Source organism: Bubalus bubalis, chromosome 5 (assembly GCF_019923935.1).
Source record: "Bubalus bubalis isolate 160015118507 breed Murrah chromosome 5, NDDB_SH_1, whole genome shotgun sequence".
NCBI lineage: Eukaryota > Metazoa > Chordata > Mammalia > Artiodactyla > Bovidae > Bubalus > Bubalus bubalis.
In genome coordinates this window covers 78,047,716-78,059,830 of record NC_059161.1, presented here as the reverse complement: position 1 = coordinate 78,059,830, position 12,115 = coordinate 78,047,716, and positions in this window count along the sequence as shown.

The window sequence follows — 12,115 nt, the reverse complement described above, 5'->3', positions numbered from 1 at the left end:
GAGCACTGGGAATCCCAGCCTGATCAGGAAGAGGGCGAGAGTCGGGGGTTCCTTGTAACCAGTAATTGTTAATGCACACACTTTCTTTGCTGCAGGATGTGGAGTGTATCAGGGGTACTATCGACAAAGTTCAGGAGAAAGTATAGGGGAGGAATCAGCAGGGCAACAACTTGATCTGGGGAAGGAATTCACAACCGAAACAAGTCAGAAGTACCTTTGACCATGGCTCCCTCACCTCCACCCTCACAGTCTCTGGTCCCAGGGTTCAGAGATCCTTTTCCATCCCCACCCTACTTCCCTTCCAGTGCCTGCTTTCTTCAAAACAGCAAAATGCACACAACCACCCCAGCCCCAACACGCCCTCCTGGCTAGGCCTGTGACTGTGCCTCCCAGCGGTCCTTTGGGGAAGATGAGAGCAAGCCCAATTTTCTGCCCCCTGTAAGCAAGGTGGGGGATGGGGGAAGGAACCAGGACCTACACGTTAGAGAAAGCAGGGTTAAAAAAGCCACTCAGAGCTGAGCAAAGGGCTGCAACCTGGCTCTCCAGGTGTGGATCTGGGGACCGCCTCCCTGGGAAAGCCGGGTCCTTATTTCTAAGGGCGGAAGGTGTATCGGGGGAGCCTGGTTATTCTGCTCAGGGCTTTGACCGGAAGTGCCTGGCTGGCCTGCCATTCTCTCCTAGGGCATGCAGGGTCTTCACTCCAAGCCCTTTCGGCAGCAAGTCCCTGGGCATCCCTGGTGCCCACTCAGTGTCTGGCCTGCTGAGAGCCCCTTTCCTCCTCCCTGAGTCCCTCTGCCCCACCGGCAGGAACCTGGGTGTCCTCTGTGCCCAGGCTGTGGTCTCTGCTCTGTGCCCCTTCCTTCTTCTCTTCACACTAGCTGGAGGGCTCCCCGGAGAAGCCAGACCTTGAAGAACCTCCTCTTACTGTTTCTAGGGGGAAAGGGTCTGAATGTTTGAAATGAATGGAGTCTGAGAGTCACAATGAAGCCAGTGGACGACACCGGGCGGGGGCACTCCCCGCTCACATGTGTGATGGAAACTTCCCTTCCCACTCTGCAGCCTTCCCCTCCAGCCTCAATTCCCCTGCTCAGGATGGGCATGGAGTTGAAAAACAGCCCCCAAAACTCAGAATAGGAAGGAAAGGGACGTGAACACTGGACAGATGCCTGCTCTCCCATGCTAGGCTGCATCTGACTGCAAGCTGTTGGCCTTGGTTTCCTTCCCATCCTCCTCCCTGGCTGGACCCCAGCTCAGGTCCAAGACGGTCTGGGGTACCGGGCAGACCCATACCAGTCAGATTCTCTGCCAGTCAGCTTTGTGGGGGCTAAGCAGAAGCGCTGCCCACCCCCAGATCATCATCTCCAGCCAGGAGTGTCCCCGCCTCCCTGCCGACCCCTTCCCAAGCCCTCACCCCCCTTCACTCCAAGAGGACCATGCAGATACCCTACAGGGTCTTCCAATTCCAGCACCTTCAGCAGAAATGGGGCAGTGGGTCAGAGAGGGCTTGAATGGTGGAAGAACCAAGAGGTAGATGGGAGCCAGAGCTGGCCAGAGACTAAGACGAGGAGAAAGCCAGGGTTCCAGCGGGCAGACCACTGGAATTTTGGTAATGTCCTTCACCAAGGTGGGCGGGATTGGGGGTTGGAAGGACAGGAACATATTTACAAGTGTTGAGACAAGCCTGGAATTCTCTGACAGGCTAAAAAGGGATACATCCCTCCCCCCAACTCCCCACCCCCTCATGCCACCCACCTCCTGAAGTAGGGTAGCTTCCAGCAAGGCACTCCCGTCTGCACTCTGCCCCAGCCCCACCCCAGGTAAAGGGCAGAAGGGGAATGACCCTGAGAGAAGGGGTGCCCTCAGCCTCCAGAGTACTTCGGAGCACACCCCCACCCCCGCCCCTCGCCCCTCCCCAGCTCCCCTCAGCACCGCGCCTTTGTAATTAAAATATGGATTCACCTTCCCTCCCCACGCCATTCATCACAGGGAAGCAGCTGCGGCTTAGCAGACCGGATTTGGGGGATTAGATCGGGCACGAAGCAGACACACCAGGAGAGAGAATTAAAGGGGAGTGAACTGGGATTTCTCTCCACCTCCTCCCCTCTGCCTCTCCCTCCTGCCACCCCAGAGCCTCACACCCCACCCCTTCCCCCTGAGTCTGGCCTCTGTAGGTTTCTGGGAACTGTAGTCTCCAGCCTATGTTGATAAACAAGGCAGGCCAAGGGTGGGTGGTGGCACAAACTGCAGATCCCAGGCCTCTTCCCAGTTGGCAGCAGCAGAGCTGGGCACCGGCCTCCTGTCTCGGCCTCCTGTCTCGGAGAAGTCCAGGTCTCCCTGGAGATTAACTCCTCCTTGGCCTGCTTGAGACCGCGTTCCAGCCTCTGGCTCACTGAGCGTCTGGAATCTGAAGCCAAGGTCCCCCCTGCCTTTGCTGGCTTGCCCAGGGCAGCCCCCACCCCTTGTATCTCGCTTGCCCGCTTACGGGGAAAGGGGAAACTCCATCAGCTTTCGAAACTACAAGGGCAGCCCCTCATTTACCAGTAGTTCTGGGGAACTTGGGGGCCTTAGGAGCTCAAGTGGTCAAAACACTAACAGTCTTGAAATGTCTTTATGCCCTGGCTTCCAGGGTCTTCCAGGCCTGCTTGTCTGAGGCTGGCCCACCCCCAGGGTCATCAGAAGAGTGACTGGGGTCATCAGCATGACATGGTGACATGGGCCCCCAAATGTCAAACTTTAACGCCACCCCCTTCTAAAGATGGGACAGAGACTTTTTTTTGATAGTCTTTGCATTCAGAAAGCAGAGTTTTAGAAGTCCAACTCCATTTCCACTAAAAACGGGACGAATATGGCCAGAGAGATTCACTTGAATCTCAGCAGCATTAAGCACGGGCCCACTCTCCAAAGGGAGAGGCCTTATGCTGGGTAGCTCTGAAGACTGTGAAAAAGACTTAGATTGCTCAGAATATTCTAGGTTTCAGCAGTCTGCAGGCAGAGGACTGGATAGACGCAGACTTCTGATCTGCACGTCGTCCAGGAGAGGGCAGGAGGCCAGCTCGCCTATTCAGTTCAGTTCAACAATTATGTGAAATATTTAACTGCCTATCTCTTCCAGGCCTGCCCCACTGGCAGGGGCCAAGAGACAAAGAAGAGAAAGGAGCTGCAGTTTTGTAACCCCAGAAGCACCCAGCCCCAGGCTCTGCAAGGGGGGACTCTCCGGTGAGTGGTGGGCTTGCTCCTGAGCCCGTTAGTGGCTTCAACCCCTCCCTCCTGCTCTCCCGGTTCAGGATGTATTCAGCAAACATTTACCCAGTAACCCCTGCTGAGAGTCTGCCTTGCTGGAGCGTCAGAGAGGGATAGTAATCCTTGAAGGGGTCATCTGTCCCCTTCTTCCCAGGCCCAGCCCAGTGTCCGGGGCCCTCCTGGCAAATTGTGCAACAGGATTCCTGGGAGAGACTCAGCATAGGCAGGAAGGGGACACTGCTCCAACCCCTGTTAATCTAGGAGACGGGGAGCTAGAGGGAGCAAATCAGGTGCCTGGATGTCCTAGAGGAAGAGCACAGGCTCATGGGAGGGAGGCAGGGGAAGGAGATGCCAGCCCCCCCTGATCTCTGGCCAAGGGAGCTCAGGGGGAAAGTGGGGAGCCCTGGCAAATGCTCATCCCTGTTCCTGCATCGTCTAAGCTGGGGCAAGAGGGGAAGTGGCTTGGATGAGCCTCAGCAAGAACCCAGCTGCCTCAGGCTTTCTCTCGCTTCCCCAATGTTTTCATTTCCCCCCTCACTTCTGAGGGAAAAGGAAAACCCGGGTGATTAGAGCTGCACCTGGGGGCCACTCGTGCCTGGTGAGGAGAGGCCCGGTGTGAGGCAGCGCTTTCCCATGCCCTCGCCCGTGGGCTCTCCCAGCACCCAGGATGGCTGTGGCAAGAGCATCCATTTGAATCCCAGCCCTGCCCCTTTCCAACCACACAAACTTGGGCCAATTCCTTAGCACCCTGTGCCTTGGATTTCCTGGAAGTAAAATGGGATAATAACAGTATCCTTTTCATGGGGTTGTTTCCAGGATTAAATGAGTTAGTCCAGGTAAGTTAGAATCATGCGTGGTACATGGCAGGTAAATGCTGGCCGGGGAAATTAAGGGCTCTAAGACATTTTAAGTAGCTTGCCTTCTGATTCTCAATACCAAACAGAGGACCCTCTGATCCTTCAGTGGTCTTAGACAGACCGGGGGCTGGAAGGGGGACCGAGGAGAAGGTGGTTCCTTTCCATCTGTTGGCATCTTTCAGGATGGAGTCAGGCAGGTTAAACACAAAAGCAGAAAGAGCCCTGGGGAGCCCGGCAAGAGGGATGACAGGCAGGAGGGCAGAGGGACAGCAGGCGCCATCCAGAGACCCAGAAGGAGGGCGGTAAGCGCCTGGACTGGGCAGGAGCCCGGGGCTGGGCACCGACTCACAGCCTTCCCAGCTTCATTCTGTTGCCTAAGCTCTCTCAGTTCAGCCCCTGAGAAGTCCTGAGGTCTCTCTCACACAGAAAAAGGCTGAGGATCCCGAGCTGACAGGAGGCGTCAGCAAGGCCAAGAAGCAGAGGCCAGAGTGCTGTGTGGCCCAGCATCCTGACTCCAGCCCCCGCCACCCCCTGATCCCTGAGAGCACAACAGGCCTCAGGAACTTGGCAAAGGGAGAGGCACCGGCCCAGAGACCCCCGCACCCCTGAACGTTTCCCTCTGTGCTGAGGGAGCCTCCCTGGGGAATCCCTCGTCCAGCCTCTTCTTATCAGAGTGAGAGACCAAGTCCAGAGAGGGGAAGTGACTTGGCTAAGGTCACATAGCATCCCGATCCCAGGTTACCAGACCCCCCACATGCAGAGCCCCCTCGCAGAGCCCCCTCAGTACCTGCTTTGTGGCTGCCCCCAGCCTGGTCCTGGGGGAGACGCAGGTGGTGCGGGAGTAGGCGCACGCCCCTCACTGTAGCCCATGGCTTTTAGCCCTACATGAGTTTGGAACAGTAATCACATAGGAATGAAAAGCCATAGGCCACAGCAGAGCTGGGGGGAGGGGGCGGTCCAGCAGCAGGAATCTCAAAAGGGAGCTGGGGGTTTCTGGGGAGCGCTCATTCATCTTCCCACAGACCCACCCGCACTGCCTCCCTGGATAGGACGTACAAGGGCCCCCCAAGTTACATTCTCTTACCATCCCCCACCACCTGCCGGGGCCTCAGCAGCTTTAAAGCCATCCCAGTAATGAGTTTCCAGTTCTTGCCCTACAAAGGCCCCACACAATGGGTCTCACACTGGGGTATGAGGAGGGGTGGCTTCCTGGCCATAAAGGACCTCCTCAAATGTCCTTAATGAGCCTCCAGCCCCCTGCCCAGGGTCCTTAACTACCTCCTCCTCTAGAGAATAAGGCCGGATATTTCATCGCCACTGCTGCCTGTGCCCAGGACCAGTCCCATACTGGGCTCTCTCCTTACAAAGCTTAACCCTTTCTAGTCCAGCCACCGGAAGCAGAGAGGGCAGAGGAGGGCCTGGGTTTACAGGCGTGAGCAAGTTTCTTAAGCAACCCCAAGGCTGGGGAACAGCCCACACTTCCTAGACTAGTGCGGGTGGCTAGCAACTGCATCCATTCTTTGGTGGCCCCAGAGTTGGGGAAAGGGATCTCTCTTCAGAGCTCAGTGGAGGCAGGGAAAGGCCAGACCTCGAAATCACCGCAGCTGACGGCAGCTAGCTTTGGAGCCATCCCTGGGCAATGCTGGGGAAGAGGGCTCCTGGTATTCTGCCTCTCTCACTGGAAGGATGTGTGGCTGGCCAGGCACCTCTAGAACTAGAGTGAAGAGCTCAGCTGAGATGAACTAAGGTCTCAGGACCCCAGAAAAGATGCTCTCAAAGCCCGAGTACTGTGTCTTCATTCCCTTTCCCATGATGGGTCATTTGTGGGCATGCATCAGTCTTGGAGGGCACGACTGCAGGGAAGCCCCAAGGGGTTCAGATCCTTGAGCTGGCCTTCACCTCGCTCAGGGACCCCCCAACAGGACGGGAAGAGGCCTCAGGACTGGATCCGGCCGGCCCTGTGTCTGCCAGGGAGCAGCAGTACCCCCACGGCAGCCCCCCACCCAGCCTCGGGGCCGACTCACTGGCTCTTTCCTGCAGGACCCCGGCCAGGGTGGCCTCCTCCCGCTGGGCCACCCGCACGCCCCAGCAACCCACACAGTGCACCCCAGCCTTGCCCAAACTTGGGGGCAACCTCTCACCTGAACTTGGGTCATTGGCCCCAACCCCAGAAGCCTTTGGTTTCCCTGCCCTTCCTCTCCCACAGGGCCCCAAACCCCAGACTCGGGACCTGTAAACACCTGTGGGCGCCAAGTGGCATGCCCGCAGCCCCCTCCCAAGGGACTCTGGACCCTGGGCTGGGGTCCAAGGAGCTGCTCACCTGGTGGGCCCAGTGGGGCCCCTTGTCCGAGGCAGTCTCCCTCACATCCCTGCAGAGCCACTTCCTGCCTTCCAGCAGCCACTGACTCTCACTTGCCCCCAGAAGCTCCAGGCCCAGCCCCCCCGGGCAGGCCTGCTCCCTCTGCCCGCCCACCTCGGCTTGCCTATCGGTGCCCAGCTAAACTTGACTCGTGAGTGGGGACCCAGCCGGCCGCCCCCGCCGGGGCCGGGATGGGGGCAGGACCGGGAGGTCAGGTATTCCTTCAACCCTGACTCGGGCCTGGGTAACAAAGGTCTCATTGAGCCTCTGGCTGTCTGGTCGGTGAAGCACAAACCTCTTGTATCTGCTCGCTTTTGATCTCACTGCCTCTGAACCAGCCATGTATTACTCACGTCCCCCCGCCGGGCTATTGGTGTGGAGGGGCTGTTTGGTCTCCTCCCTCCCTCCCCACCTCTTTTCTCTCTGTCCTCCCCCAGTTGCTCCCCTCCAGCTTTTTTATGGTTTAATTTTTGGCAGGAGACCTGAGGCGGCTCCCTGGGGGCCCCCTCTCCCGCCTGCCTGCCCCTCCCCGTCTTTGCAGCCCGAGCTCCTCTCTACACTCACCCCTCCTCCCTGGGGCCCCCACATCCTCTGCCCCAGCACTGCCCGGCGGGCTTCTGTCTCAGAGAGCCTCAGACCAGCTCAGGGCGGGTCCTGCCCTTGGGTTCGCGGGCCACAACTGGGACCCAGGGCTGGCTTGCCCACTGTGGGCACGGGACAGGCTGAGTCCTGGGCCTGCAAGCCCCAGCCCACCTGGCAAGCCCCTGGTAAGCTCTGGAAGCGGGCAGGCCCTCTCCACTGGTGTTTCTGGGGCCAGAGGATTGGAGGGAGGGGGAGGGGAAAGAACAGGTATCAAGTCTCAGGTACTGGCCTGTCCAGAGCTCCTTGGAATGTGCAGGAAGGGAAGGAGGTCCCAGGCCTCACCTGCTTTTCTGCTTCCTGCAGGCTTGAGAACCTGCTTTCGGCTGAAAGACCATCACTTGCTGAGAACCCCAGGGATTCACCCTCAAGCTAGGGCCACACCCCCTCTATTCCTATCTCCTTTGTGGCTGCCTCTGAACCGTCTGAAGCTCTGTGTGGGAGGGTGAAGACTGGGTAGGGCCCAGGAAACTCAAGGAGAAATACACAGAAACCACCCCACATGCCAGTGGCCTCCTTGGTCCTGTTCCCCAGGACAGGCCACTCCAGGGAAAAAAACAGTCACCTTTGCGGTCTGAGCTCTCCCCAGAAACGCCAACAGACGCTAGAAACACCGGGGAGCCCTGCGGGTCCCCCATGCCTACACCCGTGGGGGCTTCCCCCGCTCCTGGCCCCTGGTATTCCCATTCAGCCAAGCTGAGGATGTGGGAAGCTTCTCCTGCCATGACAGAGGCTCCATCCTTCCTGCTGCTGGCTCCCATCGTCCCTCATGACTCCACACATTCTTGGGCCTCCAGCAAGAAGCCAAGCCTGCCACCGGCCGCCCAGCCCTGCTCCTGTCAGCACAGCCTGGGCCCGGAGGAGGGTAGGGGGCGGAAATAAGAGGGAGTGAGTGGAGGAGACAGAACAGAGGAGGGGAGGAGACAGCAATGGGAGAGACAGAACAGAGACACTGAGAGAAACCGAGAAAGAAAAGGAACGACGTAGGAGAAAAAAGAAAAGGAACTCATATCTTATTGAGTGAAAGCTACGTATCATGCAAGTGCCAGGCCCCTGTTAATTATAATCATTTGGTCATGCAAACGCTATCGTTCTTCTTCCCATTTGGTAGAGAAGGAAACTGAGGCTTGCAGAAGCTGGGTGGGCATTCTGCTCTTAGAAAAGAGGGCGGGAGAAGGCTGAGAGAGAAAAAAGGAGCAGGCAGGCAAAGGAAGAATGCTGACCACGAGGAAAGTGGAGGGCTGCAGTGGGAAACAGGCAGAACAGGAGGAAGCAGAGAGGGATGGGGGAGCTGGCTGCTGGCTGACGCCCGGCTCGTGGGAGCAGACCTGAGGTATTCCTGATCTCCTGCCCTTCCCCTCAGGGCCATCTGACCGACCAAGCGCAGACACCCTGAGGTGTGCCATCCCCTTGCCAGTAATGAGTCCCCTGATGCCCACTCATGCGGCAGAACAGATGTCCAGCCTGGAGACTGAAGCCTGTCTCACGGGGGAACAGGCCACAGCAGCTCCCTTGCTGGGAGCCCCCAGTCCCACCATTCCCTTCAAGAGCACACAGCAACACTTAGTCTCAGCGCACACTGGGGCCCTGGGGCTGGAGACGGTTCCAGCTGAACTGAAAGCAAGGGGTGTGGGACGCAGACTGGGCTCAGCCAGAGAAACGAGTAGGAAACTAGAACTTCAGTGGGGCCAGTGTGCTGCCAGCGAAAGCCAGACCCAGGGTGCAGAACCACTTCTCAAGCCAGGCGCAAGGCAGGCACTCAGAACCAACACGCTGGTGGGGAAGGAATATTTGCACCTGGAAGTAAGTTAGAGCAAAACTTACTTCCCATCAATTCCAAGACACTGAACCCACACCAGAGCTGACTTCTCCTAACTTTTCATAGATTTTTGTACTTTGGGGGGAGCGGTTTGGATCCAAGCAGCCTTGCCTCTTCGCCCATGGTGGGACATTAGGAAGTCTGATGGAGGTACTGAACGGGAGGCAGTCACTCCCGCGTGAAGAGTTCACTGGAAACACATTCACCATAAGGATGTTGGCTGAATGGTGTCGGTACAGATTTGCTGAATGAAGGAAGAAGTTTGGAAGCAAGGGCAAGAGATCTAGGTAGTCCCATGATTCAGGCGTGGTGTGTGTGTGACGCTCCCTCATGCCTTTATTCTCTGGGGGGAGAGTCCCTGTACTGGAGCAGGTTGTGGGTGGGGAACTCCACCCACCACAGGGTGGGAGGGTCAAAGTACTTCAGAGAATTCGTAGGGATTTGATTCTACTGCTTCTGTCCCAAACAGACCTCCAGATTTGGAGCTGCAATTGGACTGCTGCAGTCCCGAACCAGAACTGACCCACATGGACCTGGCAGTCTCCTGTGCCTTGCCCTCCAGACCTGAGCCAGCCCAGCTGCATGCTTGCTACAAGAGCAGCATGGCCGTCCTATTATTACCCCAGCTTTCCCCATGGCTCAAATTTCCTGTTTCCCAGCTCTGTCTCTACTTCAAAGTGTGACCAGCTCGGTTCCCACTCAGTCACTGACTTGGGAGCCCCTGCCCAAGGGTTGGGGGGGAGAGGGGTGCTGCTCCACTGAGCAAGAAAGCAGAGAGGTCAGGCACAAACTTTCTTTTTCCCAAAGGCTTCCTCTAGTAGTCTCAGGAGCCCCAGTTCTGAGCCTTCTTGGGCAAAGACAGGAAGCTCCCCACCTGGTGGCAGGGTCCCTGGGCTCTCAGGCAAGGAGAAGCCAGACCTGGTGACAGCCTCAGGCAACAAAAGCACAGTGAAATTAGGGAAGTAGAGAATACAGGCAGAAGCTGGGGGGCAGGGGGTGGTCCCTACAGGCTTGACACCTCTGGCTCCTGCATCTGATCTCTAATAAACTCCAGGGCTGGGCTTGTCAGAGACAGAACGCTGTTAAAGAAAAATACAATAACAGGTCATTGGCAAACTCATGGGCACGTCGACCTGAGCAGTTGGTGAACATCAAAAGGTTCCAGGGCCTTGCCCAGGCCATATTCCCCCCGAACTCCTTTCTTTCCACGCCTTCCTCAACTCACATAAGGCAACGGTGGTTCCTAAAGAACCTAAAGAACAACATGGCTAGGCTCTTCCAAGCCGCAGTGGACCACCGCTCTGAGAAGGAGGCAGGCAGAGAGAAAGGATGGGAGAAGGTCTGTGGTGCACATTTAGCACACGTGTACCAAGCTCAGAAGAGGGGACAGGCGCCATGTTGGGTCCAGGGAGACGGCACTCGCCACGGCACGGCCAAGCAGGCAGTCCAGTGGCGAGACAGGCCCAGGTGTGTGTGCACACGACTGCATTCAGCCCCACAGCCCTACCCTGCTCCTCCCCACCCGCCAGAGTCCTCAAGCTCCCTTTGGGTGTTAAACTGAACTTGACCCTTCCCCCCAGTTGAGGGTGGGTCCTGCCTCTTCATACATTCAGGAGAGTGGCCTCAGCTGGATATTCTGTGTGTGTGTGTGTTCAGGTGTATGGGCACGGTGAGCTGTTCTGAGTCTCAGAGGGTGCCCAGCACCACCTGGAGGAAGTTCTGCCCGGTATGTGGTGTGTGTGTGGGGGTGTGTGTGTGTGTAAGGGAGCTCCTCCTCTCTCTCTCCTGTGACAGGCCCCGTGGGGTGATGGGAAGGTGGAAATGAGTGACAGACACAGAAGCTGTTCCCAGCCCCAAGCCCCAGCTGTGTCCTCCTGGAGGCTGGAAACGGGGTTTGCAGGCCACCAAAACTGCTCCCCAAGGGGGCTTCTTAAAGGACAATCATTTCAGAGTTCTCTGGTCCTGGGGCTCCGGTCTCAGACTCAAAAGAGCCAAATTTCTCTCTAAAGTCAGCTTCTTAGAGGCTTCCTTATGTTAGGCTAAGTTGTTCACCGGCAGATGAAGATACATTGAAAAACCACCAGGAAAAAGTAAAATCAAACCTGAAGAAGAATCTGTTAACGAGGGTTGAGAGGAGAAGAGCAGGATACTAGAGCTGCCGAAAGAAGGCTGTGGAATGTCCGTCAGGAAGGGAGGGTTCTCCCTGCGGCCCCCAGGCGCCCTCTCCTGACCAGTTCAGCAGAGGCCGGGGCTGGGGGCCAGCCGGGTTCCCAGGAGCACCCCGTCACGGACCCTCTCTCAGGAAAGGGAGCCGCTCTCCCCTGCGTCGCGGCCTCCCCAGGCCCCACCCAGGCTGGCGTTCCTGCTCCTCTCGGGATGCGAGGTTAAGGACCCAGGCAGGAAAAGGATCCAGGGCCAAGAGTTGGTTTTGCCCAAGGAAATGGCCTCTCCAGCCTACCGAGCTGGCTCTTGAGGACTTCTGCCCCAGAGTTCCAGACACCTCTGCTTTTCCTGTCTTAGCGCCAAACAAATGCACCGGGGTCACGAAGTCCTGATCCTGGGCTTGTTCACAGCCCCTTCCGCCATCCTACCCTACAGCGAGGGGAAAGCAAAGCGCGGAGGCACCCGGGTCTCTCCCAGCCGGGAGAGGGAGACTCGGCTCCCTCCAAAACCGGGGCTCCAGCTCCCTCTCACACTCCCCACTGAATCCCACCGGGAGCAAAATCCTTTAAAGGGAACAAAGACAATGCGGGCGGAGCGGGGGGCTTCCCTTCCGCGGACCCGGGGCGGCAGGTTGACGCAGCCCGGGGCTGGTCAGCGCCGGCTTTCAGGTGAGTGCCTGAGCCCGCAACCTGGGGTCCGCCCAAAGCTCAAGAAGCCCTCATCGCTCAGCCAACCCCCCCACCGCCCCCTCACCGCCACCCCCAGCCAAGAAGAGGGTCCTCCTCAGCCTCTTGGCCCTCAACCCGGCCCAGGGGTTTGCAGCACTTTCTGCCTATTTGTTTTCGCTCAGTACTCACAGTTCGGATGCTAAGCTGTGTCCTCTCTCGCACTCACTTCCTTTGTCTCTTTCTCTCTCTCCCCCTCCTATCTCTCTCTCTCTCTTCACTCCTTGTCTTATTCTCTGCTGTAGCTTCCAGTGGAGAAAAATAATTATTCTTCTCAATGGGTTCGCACGGGGCGCACGCACACACGAGCGCG